Source organism: Erpetoichthys calabaricus, chromosome 9 (genome assembly GCF_900747795.2).
Source record: "Erpetoichthys calabaricus chromosome 9, fErpCal1.3, whole genome shotgun sequence".
In the NCBI taxonomy this organism is placed as follows: Eukaryota; Metazoa; Chordata; class Cladistia; order Polypteriformes; family Polypteridae; genus Erpetoichthys; species Erpetoichthys calabaricus.
The window spans coordinates 86,305,577-86,326,047 of NC_041402.2; the positions used below are offsets into that span (position 1 = coordinate 86,305,577).

The following is a 20,471-nucleotide window of genomic DNA, read 5'->3' on the forward strand; positions in this document are numbered from 1 at the left end:
GTGACCTAAGATGAAGACTGGACTCCTTCAGAGAATCCTTGGGTACTGCTGGTTTGACTTTGTGCCGAATTAGTGGTTGCTAACGGAGTCCAAATGAAGCACATTACCTGCATTGTGACGGAGCGCCAGTTGCTTACCAGGTTCCGGAACTGTTTCATTGTGTGGTGGGTGCGGCAACGCACTGTACCAGTGCATGTTACCCAACCTGACATGACCTGAAAGGCTGGATGCTGTTTAAACTGCATGGCCACTTTTTATAGAGTGATGAGGTCACGTGTCATACATTACATGAATCATGAGCTCAGCAGTGCACAGCACCTGAATGATTTTGCCCTAAAAGACGAGGACTTGACATCATAATGAGATGGCATTATCAAAATAATGGTAAAAATATAAACATAGAGTAAATAAAAATGCATCATAACAAATGTAAATGGAAAATAAATAATGCCTTCCTGACAAACTTGGGCTCTGCCATATATTTGCCTGTTTTGCCCTGTACTTGCAAAGATGTACAGACATATTATACATCATTAGAAAGCCAAGAATGTTGTACTTTTAAATACAGTTTTTATCAAACCTTTATAATTTACAGCAATTTAGATATAAATAACAGGCAGTGGAATACTGGAAAGTGTACTGCCAACTTCTTCATTGTTGAGGATATCATTTTATTATGTATAAAGTCCTTTGTTAGTATACTCCATCAATGACAATAGTTTTCTGTCATTTTTGAAGAATTACTGAAATCACATCTCATCTCTTAGAAACATAATTTTCCTACAGTGAATATATTTGTTTTCATGCATTTATTTTCATATAACTAGTAGGTGCCCTGCCAATGTCTGTGAACTGGATTAAATGACTTCAAAGAATCATGAATGGATTGACCTTTATTAGCATGTGTTAATGCCTTGTGATCTTAAACTTCATGTAAATGGTACTGCACTGGGAGAGCAAAATGTCGCACAAGACCAAGGCAAGGCAGATTGTTTTTTCTTTTTGATCAACTGTTTTGGCAGTTCAGAAATTGCAAAAAGGAAGGCACATGTGTAAAAATCTTTTTATTATTTTCCCTCAGAGTTGTGGGAAAAAGGTGGGTAGTAGAAGTTGATTGGACACAACCAAATAAAGACAGCTGCTTTTTTTTTTTTTTTTTTTTTTTGTGGCTGAAAAAGACTTTATCATTCTCTGTTTCCAAAGTAAAGTGTAAAGGATCCAAAAGAGATCTTTAAGAATGTCCCCCAACACCTGGCTCATTTCCCATCATCTCTGGCAGAGTTTGTCAGTAATGATATCCCATTAATCTGTTTTCTGTTAGTGGCCTTTTCACTCTTCATTACGCCGAGAGGCTCTGATTTACATTGATTGCGGCCCAGATTATAACAAAAAGCAGGGAGGTATTTTCATTTGATTCAAAGAAACAAGGAAACTGTGGGGGACCTTATTTCGTTGGTTCCTGGAAAACAAGAGGGCCCCTTTGTTGCCTTTGCAGAACAGCTATGAAACCATCCTTTGGTTTGCCTGTGATAATTAGGCTTGCCATTGTGTCCCTCTGTGCCGCTATCTCTTTTTTAACCCACCTCTTCACTTTTCACAGCTTAAAAAAAAGGCTTAATTGGTTTGTGTACTGTTGATATTTGGCATTCAAGAGTGAATTAGGATAGCCTTTAAAAATTGGTCCATTACACCTTTGTGCATTTCTAAAGATTGCAATCCATTTACATATTAATAAGAAGTTTGATGTGTTTTAAATTAGTATGAAAGAACTGGCCTGATTTTAAAAATATTTGGATGTACACTATTCGTGCTTAATATAAAACCACATCACTGCAGGGAATGTAACTTTTATTAATACAGTAGTTTTGGTTTCAGTATCCATGAAGAATTTGCTATATTATTTTTAAAGGAAATCCACTGTTATTGTCTTGATTGATACCGTATCTGATTTGGTTACATTTCTGTTTCATTGAAATTTGGTATTATGATATGCAGTATAATAAACGGTCCCACTTCTTTTATGTATTTCTCCTAGTCATTGATATATCATAGTTATAATGGCTAGAAACAGTCATAGTACCATTTTAATGCTCAGTAAATAGTTGTTTAGCATAGATCAGTGTTTTCCAACCTTTTTTGAGCCACGGCACATATTTTACATTAGAAAAATCCCACGGTGCACCACCAAACAAAAATGTCACAAAAAGTATATGTAATGTAATATAATGATAGATAGATAGATAGATAGATAGATAGATAGATACTTTATTAATCCCAATGGGAAATTCACATTCTTCAGCAGCAGCATACTGATACAATAAATAATATTAAATTAAAGAATGATAATAATACAGGTGAAAAAAACAGACAATAACTATGTATAGAAAAGTACACATACATAATGATCTTCTAGTTTCAATTTACTCACAATTTACTTACTCAGTGTGAAACCTGGGCCTGTTTAGTTGAACACAACGCTGATATACACGCAGGAATTGAAGAAAGACACACACACAAAGATCTTCTTCAACAGCTCTGAGTCTCTCTCTTTTTTTAGTTTTTATAGCAGGCATGGTTGAAAAGCCAAGCTCGCATAGGTTGGTTGTGGAAAATGGGAGCAGGGCTGAAATAGCTCTGCTTGCCAGAATGGGGAACTCCTTGGCAGCAGTCAGCCCAAAACTGTTCAAACGTAGATCAGCAAAGTCCAGCTTTAAACCACGATTTTCTCTCAGTACAGTTATTTCCTCCTGCTCCTGCACAGTCATGTCCTTTCCAACGGCAATTGAGCTATATGGGTTCCTAACCCAGTCAAGGCAATCAGTGGAAACTGAAGGGAAATAAAATGACAACTTCTGTTCAGGAGTTTTCAAATGCTTGCCTATTGTCTCACACAGTGCAGCAATGTTGATACCTTGCCATTTCTGGGTGTGTGGGAACATGTTAAGGTTGGCACTTTCCACATGTTGTTGCCAGAGATGTACTTTTGAATGAAATCAATTTATTTTATCTGCACTTGTGAGCAGGTTTTCATTTCGGCCTTGCATCCGTGTGTTCAAGTCATTCAAATGTTGAAATATATCCGCCAGATATGCCAGTCTTGCACACCACTCATCACTTGAAAGCAACTTAGCGTCATCACACCTCTCATCTGTCAAAAACACTTTTAGTTCCTCCTACAGCTCATACACACGGGCTAAAACTTTGCTACGGGACAACCACCAGACCTCTGTATGCAGCAATAGCACTTTATGCTCCACTCCCATTTCCTCACACAATGATGCAAACATGCAACTTTTTACAGGTCTTGTCTTCACAAAGTTTATCATATACACACTATCGTCCAATACAGGAACTAGGTCTGCTGGTAATGTCTTGGGAACGAGTGCCTCACGGTGAAGAAAACAATACGTCGCAATAACATCTAGATGTTGCTCTTTCACTCTTCTTACAAATTCTTTGGTGTGCCCGAACATGGTGGCTGCTCCATCAGTGCAAACACTTATGCAGTTTTCCCCACTTAAGTCCTCCATGTTCAAGGTACTTTAATACAACTCGAAAAATGTCCTCTCCTGTTGTTCTTTCTGGCAATTCCTTTCAAAACAGGAAGTTTTCTCTGATGGTGTCTTCGTCTTCAAAGCGCACATTTGCCAAAAGTTGTGCATGTCCATTGATATCCGTAGATTCATCGAGTTGCAATGCAAATTTTCCACTGACATGCAACTTTTCCAAAACAATCCTTTCAATGTCTACAGACATGTCATCAATACGTCTGGCAATTGAATTATTTGAGAGTGGGACTTGGGCTATTTCTTTAAGAGCACCAGGGCCGAGCATCTCATTTACAATGATTTTGCAGGCAGGTAGTATTAATGTCTCTGACACCGTGTGTGGCTGTTTTGATTTGGCGATGAGTTCAGCAACTTGGTAGCTAGCTTTGAGAGCTCTCTCATGCATCTTTGTGGTTTTCCTCACTAAAGCTGCCAGTTTCTCAGTCTGTTCAAGAAGTTGAATAAAATAGTCTGTGTTCTTGTTTTGAAGTGACGGGTGTTTTGTTTGGTGATGGCGTTTAAGTTTGCTAGGAACCATGGCACTGCTGGATAGCTTTTCCCCACATACCAAGCATAACGGAATCGGCTCAGTTGGTTCCCCGGTAAAAGTAAATCCAAAGAAAAGATAACTTTCATTGTATTGTCTTGAGCTCGCCTTTTTTTGCTTTCTTCTGACCACTACTAATATTAGGGCCTTCATCTGGGTCAGTTTTCTCCAGGACCCAGTTCGGATTGTATACTTTTTCTTTTCAGATATTTATCCATCGCTATCACTGCTGTCACAGCTGAAGCATCACTAATTCTATTGTTTGAATGGCAACAGGTAGATACACAGATTTATTAGCCATCTGCTGCCACCTAGTGGAAGAATATTTAATTGTTCTACCTGACACTGTCACATAGATGAACGAAGACAAATTTGCAGTAAATAAATAATAATTTCCAGACCAATTAAGTGAAATTGGATAATTTCCACGGTACACCTGATGATCTCTCACGGCACACTAATGTGCTGTGGCACAGTGGTTGGGAATCACTGGCATAGATAATAGTCTTAAAACTCACAGTTGTCGTTCCATTGTGGCATCATGCTTTACACTTGCACTGCTCAGACAGCCTTTGTGCTAGCCATATCAAGTTCTTCGTTATTGTTGAATATACATAGTGCAATTGGATTTTTAGTTACATGTCTTCCACAGTGACAGTGTTAAGATAACACCAGAAAACAATGTATAAACACCATACATTAGATTACACATTAGGTATGTTCCTACTTTTGTCAGTATAATGTTACATCTCCTCCAGGGTTCCTCTCTTGGCTGGGGATCAGACTCTTGTTTTAGATAGATAGATAGATAGATAGATAGATAGATAGATAGATACTTTATTAGTTTTATGTCATGTTCTGTTCTTTGTTGAGCCATTTATTTATGCTAATGTTACTTTTGTTAATTATCTTATATATTTTCGTTGCCTGTGTTATGTTCCATGTGTTTTGTGGGTTGTCCACCATGAGGTGGGGCTATCTGCCAATCAATGTGCAGAACTGCCCTCTGCCCTGTAAATCTAGAGGTTCACCCACAGTTCCTGGTGGTTTCTTGTGAATGTGCTAGGGAGTCATTGATTATGTTTTTATTGTTTGCGGATTTTCAAATTCTGTATTAGGACTGTTTGCTTTAGATTTCCGTATTGTTTCAGGCAACTCCTTCATGCCTTTTGTGCTCTTCATAGCTTCATAGTATCATAGAGCAAATTTTGCGTAAAATCTTTTTATTTTATAAAGATTCTGTGTTTGCCTGTCCCTATATCTATCGGGATTTGATGGGAATTCCTCTTCTAGTGGGCATTTTCAGAAGTGCTTTTGGGACATAGTCAGGTTCATAAATATTGGGATAGTGACTCAGTTTTCATAATTGTGTCTCTGTATACCACCACAATGGATTTGAAACAAAGCAATCATTATGTGAGTGAAGTATAGACATTTAATTCAAGGAGTTTAACAGAAATATCATATGAGCCATTTAGGAAATATTTTTATACATGGTCCCCTATTTTCAGGGGCTCAAAAGTTTTTGGACAGACTAACATAATCATAAATATATTGATCACTTTCAATGTTTGCTTGAAAATTCTTTACAGTCATTGACTGCCTGAAGTCCATAACCCATTGCCATCTCCAGCTGCTGGATTTCCAACCTAGTGATGCTTTGCCAGGCCTTTACTGCAGCTGTCTTCAGCTGCTGCATGTTTGTTGGACCTTCTGCCATCAGTTTTGGCTTCAGCAAGTGAAATACATGTCCAATTGGGTTGAGGTCAGTTGATTGAATTGGCCATTGAAGAATATTCTACTTCTTTGCTTTGAAAGCAATTGGTTTGCTGTCAGTTTGTTTTGGCTCATTGTCCTGTCTATACTGTGAAGTGTTGTCCTATCGGTTTTGCAGCATTTGCTGAATCTGAGCAGATATTATAGCCCTGCATACTTCAAAATTCATCCTGCTACTTCTGCCAGCAGTCATATCAATAAACACTAGTGACTGACTTCCATTTACAACTGTGCATGATAATGCCATAACATTGCCTCCACCATGTTTCACAGATGATTTGGTATGTGTCAGATCATGAGCTGTTCATTCTCTTCTCCATACTCTTCTTTTTCCAACATTATGGTATATAGTTAGTTGCCTTTGTTCAAGGATCCAGGTTTGTTGTGTGGTGGGTGTGGCAATGCACTGTATCAGTGTGTGCTCCAAACCTTTCTCTCCCTCTTTGTTCAAGGAAAATTGTTCCATAAGTGGACAGGCTTTTAAAAAATGTTTTCTGGTAAAGTCTAATTTGCCCTTCCTTTGCTGTGAGGTTTACCAGTGGTTTGCACCTTGTGGTAAACCCTCTTTACTTTCGTGAAGACTTCTCTAGGTTGCAGACTTTGGCATTGGTAGGTCTACCTCGCGGAGAGTGTTCTTGGTTTGGCTGAATATTGTGAAGGGGGTTCTTCTTCACCAAGGACTGAATTCTGCAAGCATTCAGCACAGTTGACTTCTGTGGTTTTTTCCTTACCTTCTGGTGTTGTCAAGTTTACCAGTATGTTCCTTCTTTTTAAAAATGTGCCAGATGTGTTTGTTATCTGTCTAATGGGGTTTGCTTTGTTTTCTCAGCCTAATGATGGACTGTTTTTACTTGCATGGACAACTCTTTGACCTCATATTGAGAGTTCACAGTGACATCTTCCAAATGTAAATTCCACACTTGCAATTAGGCCTGGGAAATACATTGAGTGCCACGATATGAAGGATATTTTTAATACATCATTTGAAAATAAAACTATCACGATATAGTAATAGGCTATGCACGCACAGTAGTGTTGAAGTACTTCTGGTGAAATCTCAGCCAGCGCAGTCGCTTCTTGTGATTTTTTTTTTTTTTTTTTTTTGGTGGAAAGAATGTCGGAACCCGATCTAAATGGATTGACGCTACCCGTGGAGAGAGCGCCTTAGGTTTATTCCTCATACCCATGTTTGTAGTTAGCATTTTAAAAATGAGGGTTTTTGCAAGCCAGGGTCTGACACAGAGCGGTTCCTGTGTTGTTTGATTTGAGATGAATAATTACACCATTGCACTTTCAAGACAAAGGGGTTTGGGAGAGGGGAAAGCGACTGATGGGAGGATGACACACTGGGCGAAGAGAAGGAGGATGATAAAATCCTCGAGGACCACGACTATGCTTCAGCTCTGGATCTAGCAGTTGTCGACCTAGCGCTTGATGACAACATGTCTGTTAGAGAGGAGATCCTTGAGCTAAGAAAACAAACTAAGACCCTTACAGTGAAGGAGCGGTTAGGCATTCACCGTTTATGTACAAGGTAAGCTGTCCAGTATGTTTTAAGCTTAACTACAAATTCACCTGGCTCTGGATAAAGTTTAATGACTAATAAAAACCTGGTGCTGATGCCAGTTTTGCTGTGCTGATCTGACAACAGGAACCTGTGATGTCAGCAACGATGGGCCGAGTTAGCGAGGCAACTTCAGACAGAGAAACAGGACTGAAAATATTGCTGTATATCTGTGATGTGTGAGGAAATTGGGTTTGACTTTACATAGTGGTGACATGTCATTTTTATATAGCGCTTTAAAAAAAGTAATGTTATAAAATAGCTTTATAAATGTAACATTACAGAAAAAAGAACAAATGCTATATCTAACATACAGCCATTTGCAGTCAGAAGCGTGAGCTGCAGCTGGTTAAACAGCACGCTTTATACCCAGGTATAAGTAATAGCTTTATAACTACCTGCATGCGCACTTTGTGACGTGTTTCTGCAACATGTTTGAGCGGTTTAACGCCCCTGTTTTTATGTACGTTTGTATCATCTCCCGCATGTTGCTTTATTCCTCGGTTGCCCCTGTTAAACTCCAGTGTTTCTGTTCCATTATTAACCTTTCCCCGACTGTTCTTTGACAGACTGGCTTTGAATCTCTACCTAGATCAGTGTTTTACAATCGCAGGTGTGACAGAAATTTCCTGCCAGTCCGTGAAAGAGTTGTTGCCACTTTTATGCCTGGATCATGTACTAGAATGGAGCGGGGTGGCACTGCCTGGCACAATGAGTATACTTGGCAGTGTGTAGGGATACATACTGTCCGCTAAGTAACTGTGGGGAGATCAGGTCCATTCTTGTGATGATAGTACACAGTTTTGCTAGTATTGCGACAACACGTGTATAGTTTTCAAATACTTTGTTGTGGTATTTCGGGAAGAAAATTATTTCTTGCGTCACTATGATGTAAAATGTTAAACCCTACAGGAAAAAAAACTTTTAACCTTCTTTAGAAGCGAAAACAATCGTAAGAAGAAAAGTATTGGCGGTACCAAATGTAAGCACAGTACGAGTGTTTCAAGTTTAAAAGAAATGTGTTGATAGTTCAGAATGTACGACAGAAACCAAAAAAGAAAAGGAAACTTTGTTAGGCATTAAGAGTACTTAAAGATTGATTTCTATGTAGCCCCTGGCAGTAAACCATCGCCACAACTATTAAATTGTTAGTCATATTGTCTACTAGCTATTTGTGTGAGAAGACCTTTTTCAGCCCTATCACTGATAAAAACGCAACCAAGAAACCAAATGAAAGTCAGTGCAGAGCTTCGTCTCTCAGAGGCAACACTGCAGCCATGGTTATCAAGGATTCCTTGCAAAGAAGCAACAGCAGATTTCGCATTAGATTTATTTGAATTAAATATTGCTCTCTAAAAATTTCAGTCCTAGATTATGACTTTCCTAACGGATTATGGTTTGGATTTATTTAGTTCTGAGTAAATAGCATGTGCGAAGGTACTTCGTTTCTGCCCTGTTGTTACAATTACCAGTTCTTTTTTGGCCCTTGTTGAATTATTTTTTTTTTTACATTGCAGAATAAGTTGGTTTTGTATACTGAGATATTTTCTCAATGCCTGGAGTAGCACGCTTAGCACATTTAGCATAGAGGGCAACAAATTGAACTACCACAGGGCATCTTTAAAGCTAGAAGCAGTTGATAGATTTGCATTTCTTGCACAAAATTTGCGAAGTGGCTTTAATGCTTATTCTTACCATGGTTTATTTGATTAAAAAACATAGCTTAAAATGTTTCAGTATGCCCTTTTTAAGTTTTTTTATGCCAAATCTACTAATGTGGGCAAAGCACCTACTCCTACACTCCCAAAGTACAGTCAATTGGCTTTCTTGCATTGTTTATACAGTATGCGTTTCTTGGGATGACGTGCATATCTTGTTTATGCTTATTAAAGTATATCGTACAAAGTTATTAATGTGCATTTGGATCCAAATGATTAAATATAAGAACAGTATAACCTTGTGACTTATTTTTGAGTAAAACTGAGCAGGAAAAAATATAGATGCATATCTTATATTAACATTTTGAGCCATATCACCCAGCCCTACTTGGAATCAATTCCAGACCTTTTACCTTGAAATAATGGGTGAACTGATCCATACATGTCCATATAGTTTTGAGCCCCTGAAAATGGAGGGGCTTATGCAGAAAAATGTCTGTCCTTCCTAAATGGCTCATATGATCCCCGTGACCCTGTGTTAGGATATAGCGGGTTGGATAATGGATGGATGGATGGATATTTTTGGTAAAACTCTTAAATTAAAGCTTAAAGTCTACACTTCAATCACATAATTATTGGTTTATTTCACATCTATTGCGGTGGCATACAGAGCCAAAATTATGAAAATTGTGTCACAGTCCAGATACTTCTGGACCTAACTGTATGTGTTTTGGGGCTTCTAGTTCATGACATATGATTAGTGGCTATTGAGTTGCCTTATTAACTGAGAATAAAAAGTCTTTGTAACAATAATGGAGTGACTGCTATGGTCCTACAGCATTCGCCAGAATAGAGAGAGAGAAAAGTGTCTATGGAGGATGGCTGAGGTCTTTAATAATAGTGTTTGTCTTTCGTGAGATATATATGTTCCAGGCAGAAGGTGAGTATCTCTCAATAGTACTCTAGGCTCACTTCATCCTTCTACACAGTGCTTTGTGGTCTCAAGCTGATCTGGTGTCATTCCAGGAAGTAATGCAGTTCACTAGTGGATATTGAATAGCTAAGTAAGTAATGGCATTGATGAGTCCCTTAATGATGGCCAAAATTGGTTGATCTAAGAGTGGTCAGCTTTGTGAAGTCTATGATCTGTTCCTTGGTTTTAGTAATATTAAGGATGTGATTGTTGTCCTGGCATCATTGTTTCAGAAGCAGATTTCTTCTCTGTAAGCTGTGCCATTATTGTTAGTGATGAAACCTACAATGGCAGCATCTTCAGAAAATGTAATGATGGAGTTGGAGCCGTGTTTGGCTATAACATCTTACATGAGCAAGGAGTAAATCAGGTGCTTCTCACACTACCTGAGGGTACCTGAGTTGAGGATAAGCATATAATATAATAATATAATTTGTATAATTATATTATTATATTATATAGGTGGTGGTTAGTACAGCTGTGCTTATCAGCCTGCCCATATTTATGTGGAGTTTGGATACTCATCTTGAATTTGCGTGGGCTTTTCTCCAGGTATGCTGGTTTTCTGGTGTTAGGATGATTGTCAATGCCGACATTTTCCAGCACAAGGGAGTGTACATATGTCCATAAGTATGTCCAGAAATGGACATATACAGTACTTCATCCAAGGTTGGTTCTTGGCCTGAATCTAAAGTTGATAAGGTAAACTCTAGCTTCTGAAAGCTGCTCAGAAAATGCATGATAAGAATGATTAGATTTCATTACTTGATATCTTCATGTATTTGTTTTAATAAACAGTAATTTGGTCTTAAAACCAATAGGTTGATACAGGTTACTATATGTATATCTGTGATTTAATAATGAAATGCTGAAAATGGTGAATGTTCAGGACAGTGGGGTACTGTGGCATAAAACAACATGTCATTGTTTGATATTGGTAGAGAGTCCTTTTTATCTGAGCTGCCTTACAACTTGCATTGAGTTTCTGAGAGAAAAGCTCCTTACCTCATAGTGGATTTTTCCCTAAAACCACCTAGCAGGATGATTATTTGGGCATAAATCTGTTACTGCTCTAAATACTGTCCTGCTGACTGACCACAGTATGAATTTGTTCATTCAGTAGGCACTCGGGCACACTTCTAAGGGGAAATTCAGTTGGATTGACAAAGCCTAAATGAAAAAAACTGACCTTACATAATTGGTGAGATTGAACAAATGAAATCATTTGTCAATTAAAAAATAAATTAAAGTTCTACTGGAAACATTCCAGAATGAGATTTTTTTAACAAACTTATAGTGGCAGCAGTAGTGTCATTGTATCTGCAAAAGTTAAAGCTTCAAGGAGATAAAGCATCATAAATAAACAACTTGGAAAGCCTTGCTTCAGAAGTAATTCAATCAAACAGTATAACAAGCAAAAGATTTGTCTTTTCTGAAGGTTTTTATGATGATGATTCTCAAGCAGTGTTCTTTGAATGTAATGGTGATACACAGATGCGCGAGGTGACGTTTGTGAAGAGCTGCAGGAGTTTTCAGGGCTTTGTAAAGTCTGCCAAGAAATACAGAAAAAGAATTCACTGATTTTCTTCAGCATTTAGCATGATCCGATGGATTTTGTTAATGTTTATCACAGCAAAACAGCCGTAAAGATGACAACGGCACCTGGTTATATTACTGTGTAACAGTTGAAAAGGCATAATGGGGACAACTCCTTTCAGTTACATAATGAGCTAAAAGCATTTGGAATCGTTGATTAATGATGCTGCTTCGCTGTCAAGTGCTTGCATTACCTTTTATATTAAATGTCTGATTTCATTTACATGTTTGACACAAAGTTGGAAAAGACACCATTTTAAGTACCCATTAAGTAGATCCTCAGGCTCCCTAGGTGTCATTGAGTTATGTAGTATGGACCCTGCAATGTAAGTAGAATGATGAGATATTGCAGAAGGATCTTTTTTTATGAGTAGGGTGATAGTGTATTTTTTTAGATGGTATAGGCTTTCTGAATATAGGTTCTTTTATCTTGCAGCCTAATCTTTTCAAACACATTGTGTAGGCAACAGCAAGACAAAACATTCAAACATTACAGACAAATATCTTGACTTTTAATACTGATTTAACTTCTTGAAAGAAACTCCTTTGAAGGCACATGAAAGCAACATATCACCAAAACAAGAATCTCTTGTACAGCAAGAACAAGTGTTGGATCAGTACTAAAATTTTGACTTCAGCATCAATATCAGCTTTCAGACCTCAGTTACAGTACCTTAACAATACTGAAGCAAAAATTGGATAACCCCTACTCCATCATTTCGCAGCTGCTTCATTCCCCACAGCCCGTAAACACATGCATCTCCCTGCTACGCCACATGCCACAAATCATTACACTGAGATGGGGATATGCCCCTTGGTGATTTGAGCTACATCTAACAGGTATATCTCTCTATTATAAAAAAAAATCCTGCAAAGAAACAGTAGGGCGTCGAGACGTGATCTTCACGTTAAGATCACAGAAGACACTTAAAAGACCCACAAGACTAAAGAGATTGGCCAAGGAGCGTCTCGCGGGGGCCTTAAACATGAGACTTTGTGCCAAGAGATTGACCCAGGACCGTCTCACGATGACTTAGAACATGATATTCTTGCAAGACGTGCCCTACTTACAACCAGATAAGACCACGGTCATCAAAACTCTCAGTTGTGTTTTGGCTTTGAGCACACACAGATCCAGGGCTCTCAGCGCATATAAAATGTATAATAACAATACGTTATAGATGAAACGTAGACGACTAAGTGAAGAAGAAAGCAGCGCGGAGAAAAGAGACTCAAAACCGTTGGAGAGATGAAAAAGAATAATCTAGGTGCAAATTCAGAAAATAAGGAAAGTAATTATCAGCCCGGAACAAGTGGAATTGAAAAAAAAGCACATCCAATCCGGACGTTGGCACTATACACATGCAGAGCAGGTTAGAGATTATGAAAGCAATGGAATTCGAAAGGCTCAAAAAAAAATACGTTGGCATGATACACATGTGGAGAAAGTTAAAGAATATGAAAGTAGGAAAATTAGAAAGTATAAAAAATAGATAGTAAAGATTGCAGTAGTGCAAACAAACGGAAATTGTTACTTGAAAAAGGGAAAATAATCACCATGGACCAGGTGTCACCGAAACAAAAGCAGGATAAAGCGAGATCAGAAATAAAAGACAGAGTAGAAAACAAAGTAAAACGTCATAAAGAGCTTAAAAAACAATGTGGCCAAACACATGCAGAGCAGGTTAGAGATAATGAAAACTGGAATTCAAAAGCCTCAAAAAAAAAAAACGTAGGCACGAAACACATACAGAGCAAGATACAGTACAGTATATGAAAGCAGAAAAAAACGACAGTGTCAAAACAAAGAAAGTAAACATCGCATTAGTGCAAAGAAAGAGAAATTATTACTCGAAGAAATAACGAAAAGGTGAATAGAGATCGAATATATGGACATAGGTGATATGTCAGAAGTATGTAAATATTGTAAGGCTTTTGAAGTTCAAGTCAAGAGAATTTCAAAAACTGAGTTTACCTCACATACATTTATTGGCTACTTTGCAAAAAAAATTATTAACTGTTGATGATTTTGTTTTGTCTGTGCTGAAATTCCAAACAGAGAAACCTATCCTGAATTATGGTACAAAGTCATTAAACACATCTCACGGACCTCATTAAAAAGATTCAGCACATTGGGACTCAAAAGATTCCAAATATTGTTTTTACAGAAGTTCAGAAATAAAAGTGAAACTAATGAAATAGCAACAATTCAAAGAAAAAAAAATATCTTAAAAGTGTGTATCCGGAAAAACAAAAACGGGACTTGGCGAGTGAAGTGAGCAGGGGGCGAAGCCCCCTAGTTACATCAAAGAACGGGGATAATTCGTTGGAGTTTCAATTGCGCTTATCTGAGCATGAGGTGCTTGAAAACTACCATTTACAATCTTTTTGTTACTGAAATTAACAAAATTCTGGTAGTGTTCTGTTTTAAAAAATGTTTGTTTAGTATACTGCACACCCTAATAGGAACATAGACAATATGTCTATTGCTAAGGTTCTTCAATATTGTCTACTTGGTGTAGTTCAGAGGAAAGGCCCAAAGACTGTTTGGTGTGATGAACTGCAATAAGACAGTATTCCATTCTGGTAGACAGCTAGAAGCAGGATGGGTTAGTTTTTTTTTATTTATCTTATTTAAACATTGTTCATAATTTATCTTCTAAATAAATGTTTCAATTCACTAAACATAATTTCTTCCTGTTTCTCACTCTGGCAATAACAAGTAAGTTCTAGTATATACAAGAACTTTACATCTGAGTTTTAGTTCCATCTTGTTTTATCGTATTTCTTCGGATGTTAATATTTAAAAACGCCCTTATTTCAGGTTAAAAATATCAAGGAATATGCATTGCCTAGTATAAGGTAGCTAGTTTTATATGCAAGTATATAAATTCATGCTAAACACAGTAGATTGAGTAAAAATGCAAATATGACAAAAGGTGTATATTTGCATGCATAAACATTTAAAGCATGAAGAACCAGTAATTGATTTTGTTTGCTGCTTGATTTTTTTTGATAGTTTTAATTGTATCTACTTCAAGAGCAGCACAGTAATGCAACAGTGACCCTACAAGTCAAGGGACCTACATCACTCTCCAAACAGATCACTGTCTGCATTATGATTTCATGTTCCCCCACAACCGCCTGGATTTTCTCTAAATATTCCTGCTTCCCACCCCAAAAAGGCAGGAACCAACTCTGGCCATCGCAGGATATACTCTGTGAGGCAACCACATTCATTCATACTTGGCATGTACATCTCAGGAATTTAATAGAAAGTTGGAGAGAATTTACAATCTTCGAAACCTACAATGATCAGTCTCAGGGAGCTGTGAGACAGCAGTACTAAACTAACCACTAGGCCACTGTTTCTTCAGCATAAATACATAATACGTTTGTGTGTAGAAAATAATCTGGAGTGAGGAATGGCTGTTGTGGATTTGCCATTAATAAGCTAAAGCTTATCTATGAGTCTTAGCAGAGCTTTGAAAACAAATGGCTTTAGCATCAAGCTGCAGCAGAGTATGGTTTTACTGTACTTAATTAGCAGACTTGTTTGCTGTCAGCTTTCCTAATGAGAGGCTTCTCTTACTACAATGCAGTACTCTTTATTTATCTTAGTAAATGGCATTTCATTTAATGCAACATCCATCCATCCATTATCCAACCCGCTGAATCCAAACACAGGGTCACGGGGGTCTGCCCAGCCAACACAGGGCACAAGGCAGGAACCAATCCCGGGCAGGGTGCCAACCCACTGCAGGACACACGCAAATACACCCACACACCAAGCACACACTAGGATCAATTTAGAATCGCCAATCCACCTAACCTGCGTGTCTTTGGACTGTGGGAGGAAACCGGAGTGCCTGGAGGAAACCCACGCAGACACAGGGAGAACATGCAAACTCAACGCAGGGAGGACCCGGGAAGCGAACCCAGGTCCCCCAACTGCGAGGCAGCAGCGCTACCCACTGTGCCACCATGCCGCCCTTAATGCAACATGGCGCTGGTAAAATATTATAAACTAGCCACAGTACCCGTCGAAGACAGTTAATAGAATAATTAAAAATATTTGCTATCTTTTGCCCTATGTGTACCTTCAGTGCCTTTCCTCTAAATTTACGTGTGTGAACATCTCTTAACCAGCGCTGCCTTTCTTGAACATGTTCCCGTGAAGCCTGCTTTTTAGTCTGTCATTATTTTTGAGGGGCCTTTCTCAGCTCCTGTCTAGTTTTATACTTGCTGTCTTTAAAGGCGACTCTCTCAGCATGCCTTATACAATTTTACTCCACCTTGTATGTCTCACACTTGCACTTCATTTTTCGTTGCATCATCAATGGCAAACTGACCAGTCTGATTGCTTAAAGTGACTAGATATACAGACATTAGTGTTTTATTATGTAGTAAATGGCGAATATGAAAATAACTTAAAATTGCTACATTTAATTAATTTATTTTTAGTGACAGCAAAGTGGTGAAGTGACTGGGGCTCTAAGAGACCAGGTTTGAGTCCCAGCCAATACTCTCTCCCTGTGTGGAGCTTTCACATTCTCCTCATGCTTTTGTGTTTTTTTTTTTCTTCTTCTTTTCTAGGTTTTGGTTAATGTTGCTGGTGACTCTGAACTGACCCTGTATGAGTGAAGTTAAGTTTGCCTAGGGTTAGTTCCCATCTTATTCTCGGTATTCTTAGTGTAGAGTCCTGCTCCCACAATGTTGATTAGATGAATAGGCCAGGTTCTGTCTGGGAAGTGCATTGTGAAAAGTTAGTTGTCTTTTAAGTACTGCTGCAAAGCCGCAAAACTGTCCAATTAACCACAACAGCAAAAACAGCAACAAAACAATCAGGACACAAATATTTACTTAATACAGATAAATGGAAAACTTACCATTCTGCACACAGTCTATGCTAGGCTCTGCCCAGAGACCGTATATGAATATCAGCAGGGTGAATGTTGCTGCAGCAGGACAATTGTTCTCTGTCTGTCTCTCTGTCACACTTTTTCTTTGTTAGCTGAGGCACTATTGTTGCTCTGACCATTCTGTTCCCCAGGTACTCTCAGAGCTTGCAGAGAAGTTTGGACAGTAGAAGTATTAAGCAAGTAAGTGATTGTGGTGTTGGTCATGTCTGGGGTCCTGTGGTTGTGGGATTCGCAGATACAAGGGTGGGGTAGCACTAACTATAACTTTAAGATATTATTGTTTTGGTACATTAAACCAATCAGATTTAACTAGAATCTTCACCCTACATTTTTAGAACTCTCTGGAAACAAAGAACTTTCTCAGTGTTTCTGTTGGCAGAGCCCAAAAAATATTTCCTCAGATGGTGATAAGGACAATAATGAAAAATAACAAGCAGCAAATTTTTAAGAAAATGGAAAATCAAGCAATATACCATACAATTTTCTAAGCCTGTTTAATCTTAAGCAGGGTTGTGGTGGACTTTAGCCTATTCCAGCAAGCATAGGACGCAAGGCAGAAACAATCCCCTGGACAAGGGTGCCAGTTCATCGCAGGTTACATAATAATAATAATAATAATAATAATACAAGAAAAATATATTGTATAGGAAAGAATAATTTTATAGGCAGATTCTTTAGGAGTTCAAAGATTGTTTAACACACAGACTACAGTGACACACTGAGTATTGACTGATCTTCACTGTTGCTTGCAGCTGTTCCTTCATTCTCCAAACTGACATTTTTTCCTATACAGAACCCAGAGACACATTTTGTCTCTAACATGCATTTAATTAAATTTAAATTAACAAGTATTTGGTGTTCTCAGTTTGTTTTTTAAACTCACTGCATCTAGCCTGGATCATTTATTTAGTACAGAACACTAAAATGACCCAGTTATCTGCTTTATTAAAATATACAGACAGTAATTAATGCTAAGATTGTTTCTATAGCTTTTACGTCTCATATTATACGCAGCATTCCAGCTGTGTTCTAGAATGAAACCAGAATTCCACTTTAAGATGGACAAAGCAGGGCTGTGAGGAGACTTATTAATGTGATTCAGCAGACGCCCCGTGGGTGAGTCATTTTAGCCCTTGGAGTACCTCGCCTTGTCTGCTCCTATTATCACATGGCTGACTTGTGATATCTGACAAAGTTTGTCAGTGCATCTGAGTTCAACCCCGTCAAGTTCCATATAAAAAATTACAAGGAGCTGCATTAGATGTGATAGTGAGTGTGGAGAGTAGTGTAGCTCACTTGAATGTGTTTAGGAGGTGGAGAGGCTTACAATTGCAGCTTCTTCAAATTTTCTACCACCTTCCCACATCTCTATTTGAAACATGGCACAATACTTTTGAGGTGTTTGATCAGTTATTAGAGAAGCTCAGTATTAGGCACAAGTTTTACACATAAATTAGTCTGCATTATAATGCTAACTACCTTGAAAAGCTGTTTGTGGAAGGTGCTATAAATAAGGAAAAAATGACAATTGGGAAATTCAGTATACTATTGTGGCTCTCAAAATTTTACTTATTCTTATGGGCCAGCAGTTATGGATGAAAGTTTTATTTCTCTGATTTTCAGAAGCAAGTTCAAGCTTTAGAAGCATAACTTTTTAGATTAGACTATTTAATCACAACTGCACTGCTAATGGACACTTTGGCTTTCAGTCCTCTAGACATGATAGTCTAGTTGGATAATTTATTTCTATTGTACAGTAAATTGCTGGATTGAATGTTCCACCCAAAAATCAAAAGAATTTGAACAATGTCTCCCAGAAGCAGTGGAAACGCTTCATGGCACTTTTATCACCAGGCAAATTAAAGTAATAATTGTCCTGTTGTTTTGAGGGGGATGGCAGCACGTCTCCCAGACTACATTCAAACAACTCTATGGGCTATTGGGAGCTTCCAAAAGGTGGTGCTGTCATAAGACAATTATTTTAGAAGCATTTTCATCGTGCTGTCACACAGAGAAACTATTTAAAGTAAGACATGTCAAAATTATAAATACATTCCTTGATTTAGATAATCAAGAGGCAAATCCATCCTAGCCCCTTAAACAGAACTGCAACTGATGATTTATTTATCCATTTTCTATACTGCTTGTCCTGGCGAGGGTTATGAACTAATAACATGTAATGATATATAATCCACTTTACTGGGAGCAACCCTTTTGCAAGCTACAGGGATAGCAAAACACTCTCAATAATTCTCCTGCTTACCACAAGGTAACTGGTTCAGGCTGAAGTCTCTGAGAAAATTAGATTTCAAAAAATTGTATCCTTGATCCATACGGCTATCTCTCCAAAACCTTCAATCTCGCATATCATTTCTCTGAAGAAGAGATAATGCAGTGAGGGTGTCATTGTCGTGTATTGTATGTCTCTGACTAAAAAAGATGGTGATCCTTGCCTTGGTTTTATATTAGTGCCTATTATTGTCCTTGTCAGTGCAGTGTTATTGCTGAGGATGCTGTTTTGCCAGAGCGGCTGACCTTCAACCTACAGATAATGTGAAAGGGCTCATGTCTGTTATCCACACCACATTCTTTCCAGCTGGCCCTGACATCGCCTGTTTCCATGGAAACTGGCAACTGGGGAGGAGATATGGGGTGTCGAGGTGGATTTGTGCATGGACATTTGTGCAAGTGTGAGTGTGTGTCTGTGTGTCTGGCAGTTATGGGGCTGGATGGGTGAAGGGTTTCATTCTAGGTTTGATTTTTATTGTTTTGCATAGAAACATTTTAGATTCTTACAAATTTAAATTTCGGCCCCATTGTGTGTAGGTTTATCTTTGCAACCAGTGGAGTATATTTGTATCTGTGCTACAGTCTTAAAAAATACTGTATGATAGTGTCATTAGATGCAGATGTATGAGCAACAAGAATTAAGCTTGTTCAGTGACATTTTTATGTTACACAGACTTCAGACTACAGTGTTGAGAGCAGCAGCATGCATTTTTCAGTTAACAAAAAGCAGTGCCAGTTTTTTTTTCTCTTTTTGAAAAAAGGAACTTTTTTTCATTCAAATGAAAATTACCCCACTCTTTCCATATAAATGAAAGTGTCCATCAGTTGTTAATTTGAAAAGATTTATTAAATATGTGATGGGTGAAATTAAGCTTTATCCACACTCCTCTGTTAATTCTAGTCACAACAGTTAACAAACAGTGATTTTTATCTTTCTTAGCATTTCCTAAAAACAATGCACTCTGTCCATTGTTGCATTGTGTATAGCTAGCTGCATTAAGCCTGTAAGTCACGACACAATCAATCACTTGGAAAGAGATAAATTGGAAATGTGGCTGTAGGTAATACTGATTGCAGCAGCTGGCAGGGAAGGCACACGTCGTCCACCGGTGGCCAACAAAAGCTCAGGATGAATGGCATTAGAGACTGGTGAGACATTTCTGGATATCAAACAGCTTTGTTTACTGCACATAAGGCAATGCTGTTAAATAAAAAGGTAACAGCTTTTTAAAGGTTTGACAAGTGCAGATGTAACCTCCTTTTCTACTTAGGTTGGAACAATGTGTGATTTCCCATTGAGTTCATTGTGGCCAAAAATCTCTAACTAATACACTTACGTACTTTACTATTTGAGCTTTATTAAATTAAATTCCATGAAACCCATAGCAAGATAGTTAATTTTTAACTTCTTATCTTGGCCTGGCATTTTACATGCTGTTGTAGTTAGAAGTCCATTTGATATTAAGAAAAAAGTAAATATATTTACACCTTTATGTTGTACTGCAGATGCATTTGTATAGTGTGTGCATTAGTGTGTTTTTTGATGGACCTTGTGCCCAGTGATGCTGAGATTGGTTCTAAGGCCAAATAAAGCAGAA

General features: G+C 38.0%; 1 protein-coding gene across 3 annotated transcripts in view; it reads left to right on the plus strand.

Annotated features, from left to right (window-relative positions):
• The window catches only part of gse1b (Gse1 coiled-coil protein b), a 745,433-nt gene that overhangs the window by 118,868 nt on the left and 606,094 nt on the right, over positions 1-20,471 (plus strand). The gene's annotated exons all lie outside the window — the stretch shown is intronic.